This window comes from Balaenoptera physalus (assembly GCF_965194825.1).
Source record: "Balaenoptera physalus genome assembly, chromosome: 5".
Classification (NCBI taxonomy): domain Eukaryota; kingdom Metazoa; phylum Chordata; class Mammalia; order Artiodactyla; family Balaenopteridae; genus Balaenoptera; species Balaenoptera physalus.
Window position 1 is genome coordinate 27,748,262 of NC_138884.1, and position 6,000 is coordinate 27,754,261.

A 6,000-nucleotide genomic window follows, 5' to 3' on the forward strand; every position below is an offset into this window, starting at 1 on the left:
CAGGTGGGAGAAATGGGTGAACTGTGAGGGTTTTTTTTCAGTTTAAATAAATTGAATTTAAAAAACAACCTGAGGGGAAAATTGCAGTTTCCTTTGCAGAATAATACAACTCAGCTCTCTTTCTATTATACTGACAACATTCTCATTGGAGAAATACTATAGTCTATCTTGAATCCCAAATCGTCAAACATTTTTATATGTGTTTGACTAAATGATTTATAAGAAAGAATACCTAGGCACCAGTACTAACACAAAAGAACAACTTACTACCAAAGCCCTCTAACTGATGAATTATATTTAAACCCTTTACCTTTAAATTTCCAGCCTCTCAGAACTTTCAAACAAGATTACGGATCATAAAATTTATATGATCTGAATACTCGAAAGTCTTTGAAAAACTTTAGATATAAAACATGAAATGAGAAAATGAACTTATTCACTGCACTAAAGGAGAAATAACAGAGTTCCGATCACTTAATTCCCAAAGGATAAGCATGAGAGCTGGCTGTCGAGCTACCTTTATCAGAATTGAGGAAAAGGCGAAAAATGACTCGCTATTTATTTGTCCCAAGGTTCTCAGCACTCTCCTTAAGCATTTATCACTGAGGTTTCTTTTACAGGATGTACTGCCCTTCTATGATGTCTTTTATTTCTTCTGTAAAATACAGACCTAAATAGGCATTTTCATCATAAAATTGTACTGGTGAGAATTTTGCTTTTTTTTTTTTTTTTGTCACTTGCAATCCTCTTATAGGCTGTGAAATGCAATCTTCCATAAAAAGAAATGTGTTAAATCACACTGATTTCTATTCCAATGAAAATTACAGTTTGCTTTTAATGGGGATGACTCAGTCAATCAAATTGAAAGCTGAGACATTCTGTCCCTGAACGGAAGTTTTAAAAACATAATTTCTTCTTTCTTCCCTTACACAGAGCCACCCCTCACTCACCTGAAGAACACTGAGGTAGAAGGCACATATTGAAAAAAAAAAAAAGAATACCTATCAAATGCATCTTTCTCTACAAACTGGGGCCTCGGGTTTTAACACAAAATCTAAAATTAAAATCTATCTCAGATGTGCCAATAGAAAATCACAGAATTCTAAATAAAGTTAGCTGGTTGGTGGTTAGATGAAACAGTGCTGCATTAGAGATTAGATCTGATCAAATCATCTCTATGTAACTATCTTTACGGCTACATTGGGACCCCCTGAAGCTGGTGTCACATCATATATAGGCTTTACCAAAACGTGGAACAAGTAACCATCTATATTATAAGATGTGTGTGTATGTGTGTTTAAGAGGGGGTCACATGAACTATTTTACAAATTTAAATATCTCCAGTTAATATTCCTTCTGATGTTTAATTTTTAATCACACAAGTAAATCATGTTGATTATAGAAAAGTTAGAAAACACAGATAAGCAAAAATTTTAAAAGTTGAAATCTACAGTGTATAGTGTAATTTTCTTTCCAAACAGACATGAGTTGACACTACACATAGACTTTTGTAACTTGCTCTTGTTGCATAACAATATTGTGAGCACATCCTCAGATTATTTTATTTTATTTTTAAAATATTTATTTATTTATCTGGCTGCGCCGGGTCTTAGTTGCAGCACTCAGGATCTTGGCTGAGGTGTGCGGGATCTTTAGTTGCGGCATGCGGGATCTAGTTCCCTGACCAGGGATCGAACCCAAGGCCCCTGCATTGGGTGTGCAGAGTCTTAACCAGAGGACCACCAGGGAAGTCTCATACCCAGATTATTTTATTTTTTTTAATTTTTAATTTTTTTAATTTTTATTTTATAAATTTATTTATTCATTTAGTTTTGGCTGAGTTGGGTCTTTGTTGCCGCACGCGGGCTTTCTCTAGTTGGGGTGAGTGGGGGCTACTCTTCGTTGTCTGTGGCTTCTCACTACGGTGGCTTCTCTTGTTGCAGAGCACGGGCTCTAGGTGTGTGGGCTTCAGCAGTTGTGGCACGCAGGCTCAGTAGTTGTGGCTCGTGGGCTCTAGAGCGCAGGCTCAGTAGTTGTGGTACACGGGCTTAGTTGTTCCGCAGCATGTGGGATCTTCCCGGACCAGGGCTCGAACCCGTGTCTCCTGCATTGGCAGGGAGACTCTTAACCACTGCACCACCAGGGAAGCCCCCCCAGATTATTTTAAATGAACATTTATATCATTAATTTTATTGACTGCATATTATTTATTTGATGGAGCTTCATTTATTTAACTTGTTTGCCTTAATTATTTGCTTCTTTAAAATATTATAAGTGAATGTCTGATGAACGTGTTTGGCTATGTATCTATGCATATTTGTCCAAATATTTTCTTAATATAGACTCTTAAAAGTGGAATTTCTGGGCCATCTAGAATGCATCATTTTTTTTTAACATCTCTATTAGAGTATAATTGCTTTAAGATGGTGTGTTAGTTTCTGCTTTATAACAAAGTGAATCAGTTATACATATACATATGTTCCCATATCTCTTCCCTCTTGCATCTCCTTCCCTCCAACCCTCCCTATCCCAACCCTCTAGGTGGTCACAAAGCACCGAGCTGATCTCCCTGTGCTATGTGGCTGCTTCCCACTAGCTATCTATTTTAGGTTTGGTAGTGTATATATGTCCATGCCACTCTCTCACTTTGTCACAGCTTACCCTTCCCCCTCCCCATATCCTCAAGTCCATTCTCTAGTAGGTCTGTGTCTTTATTCACATCTTGCCCCTAGGTTCTTCATGACCACTGGTTTTTTTCTTAGATTCCATATATATGTGTTAGCATACGGTATTCGTTTTTCTCTTTCTGACTTACTTTACCCTGTAAGACAGACTCTAGTTCCATGCATCTCACTGCAAATAACTCAAATTCCTTTCTTTTTATGGCTGAGTAATATTCCATTGTATATATGTGCCACATCTTCTTTATCCATTCATCTGTTGATGGACACTTAGGTTCCTTCCATGTCCTGGCTATTGTAAATAAAGCTGCAATGAACATTTTGGTACATGTATCTTTTTGAATTACATTTTTCTCAGGGTATATGCCCAGTAGTATGTATGGTAGTTCTATTTTTAGTTTTTTAAGGAACCTCCATACCGTTCCCCATAGAGGCTGTATCAATTTACATTCCCACCAACAGTGCAAGAGGGTTCCTATTCTCCACACCCTCTCCAGCATTTATTGTTTGTAGATTTTTTGATGATGGCCATTCTGATCGGTGTGAGATGATATCTCATTGTAGTTTTGATTTGCATTTCTCTAATGATTAATGATGTTGAGCATTCGTTCATGTGTTTGTTGGCAGTCTGTATATCTTCTTTGGAGAAATGTCTATTTAGGTCTTCTGCCCATTTTTGGATTGGGTTGTTCGTTTTTTTGTTATTGAGCTGCATAAGCTGCTTGTAAATTTTGGAGATTAATCCTTTGTCAGGTGCTTCATTTGCAAATATTTTCTCCCATTTGGAGGGTTGTCTTTTGGTCTTGTTTATGGTTTCCTTTGCTGTGCAAAAGCTTTTAAGTTTCATTAGGTCCCATTTGTTTATTTTTGTTTTTATTTCCATTTCTCTAGGAGGTGGGTCAAAAGGGATCTTGCTGTTATTTATGTCATAGAGTGTTCTGCCTATGTTTTCCTCTAAGAGTTTGATAGTGTCTGGCCTTACATTTAGGTCTGTAATCTATTTTGAGTTTATTTTTGTGTATGGTGTTAGGGAGTGTTCTAATTTCATACTTTTACATGTAACTGTCCAGTTTTCCCAGCACCACTTATTGAAGAGGCTGTCTTTTCTCCACTGTATATTCTTGCCTCGTTTATCAAAGATAAGGTGACCATATGTGCGTGGGTTTATCTCTGGGCTTTCTCTCCTGTTCCATTGATATATTTCTGTTTTTGTGCCAGTACCATACTGTCTTGAGTACTGTAGCTTTGTAGTACAGTCTGAGGTCCAGGAGTCTGATTCCTCCAGCTCAGTTTTTCTTTCTCAGGATTGCTTTGGCTATTCGGGGTCTTTTGTGTTTGCATACAAATTGTGAAATTTTTTGTTCTAGTTCTGTGAAAAATGCCAGTGGTAGTTTGATAGGGATTGCATTGAATCTGTAGACTGCTTTGGGGAGTAGAGTCATTTTCACAGTGTTGATTCTTCCAATCCAAGAACATGGTATATCTCTCCATCTGTTTGTATCATCTTTAATTTCTTTCCTCAGTGTCTTATAATTTTCTGCATACAGGTCTTTTGTCTCCTTAGGTAGGTTTATTCCTAGATATTTTATTCTTTTTGTTGCAGTGGTAAATGGGAGTGTTTTCTTAATTTCACTTTCAGATTTTTCATTATTAGGGTATAGGAATGCTAGAGATTTCTGTGCATTAATTTTGTATCCTGCTACTTTACCAAATTCATTGACTAGCTCTAGTAGTTTTCTGGTAGCATCTTTAGGATTCTCTATGTATAGTATCATGTCATCTGCAAACAGTGAAGTTTTACTTCTTCTTTTCTGATTTGGATTCCTTTTATCTCTTTTTCTTCTCTGATTGCTGTGGCTAAAACTTCCAAAACTATGTTGAATAACAGTGGTGAGAGTGGGCAACCTTGTCTTGTTCCTGATCTTAGTGGAAATGGTTTCAGTTTTTCACCATTGAGGACGATGTTGGCTGTGGGTTTGTCATATGTGGCCTTTATTATGTTGAGGTAAGTTCCCTCTATGCCTACTTTCTGGAGGGTTTTTTATCATAAATGGGTGTTGAATTTTGTCGAAAGCTTTCTTTGCATCTATTGAGATGATCATATGGTTTTTCTCCTTCAATTTGTTAATGTGGTGTATCACATTGATTTGCATATATTGCAGAATCCTTGCATTCCTGGGATAAACCCCACTTGATCATGGTGTATGATCCTTTTAATGTGCTGTTGGATTCTGTTTGCTAGTATTTTGTTGAGGATTTTTGCATCAATGTTCATCAGTGATATTGGTCTGTAATTTTCTTTCTCTGTGACATCTTTGTCTGGTTTTGGTATCAGGGTGATGGTGGCCTCGTAGAATGAGTTTGGGAGTGTTCCTCCCTCTGCTATATTTTGGAAGAGTTTGAGAAGGATAGGTGTTAGCTCTTCTCTAAATGTTTGATAGAATTTGCCAGTGAAGCCATCTGGTCCTGGGCTTTTGTTTGTTGGAAGATTTTTAATCACAGTTCAATTTCAGGGCTTGTGATTGGTCTGTTCATATTTTCTATTTCTTCCTGGTTCAGTCTCGGAAGGTTGTACATTTCTAAGAATTTGTCCATTTCTTCCAGGTTGTCCATTTTATTGGCATAGAGTTGCTTGTAGTAATCTCTCACGATCCTTTGTATTTCTGCAGTGTCAGTTGTTACCTCTCCTTTTTCATTTCTAATTCTATTGATTTGAGTCTTCTCCCTTTTTTCTTGATGAGTCTGGCTGATGGTTTATCAATTTTCTTTGTCTTCTCAAAGAACCAGCTTTTAGTTTTATTGATCTTTGCTATCGTTTCCTTCATTTCTTTTTCATTTATTTCTGATCTGATCTTTATGATTTCTTTCCTTCTGCTAACTTTGGGGGTTTTTTGTTCTCCTTTCTCTAATTGCTTTAGGTGTAAGGTTCGGTTATTTATTTGAGATGTTTCTTGTTTCTTAAGGTAGGATTGTATTGCTATAAACTTCCCTCTTAGAACTGCTTTTGCTGCATCCCATAGGTTTTGGGTCGTCATGTTTTCATTGTCATTTGCTTCTAGGTATTTGTTGATTTCCTCTTTGATTTCTTCAGTGATCTCTTGATTATTAAGTAGTGTATTGTTTAGCCTCCATATGTTTGTATTTTTTACAGATTTTTTCCTGTAATTGATATCTAGTCTCATAGTGTTGTGGTTGGAAAAGATATTTGATATGATTTCAATTTTCTTAAATTTACCAAGGCTTGATTTGTGACCCAAGATATGATCTCTCCCGGAGAATGTTCCATGAGCACTTGAGAAGAATGTGTATTCTGTTGTTT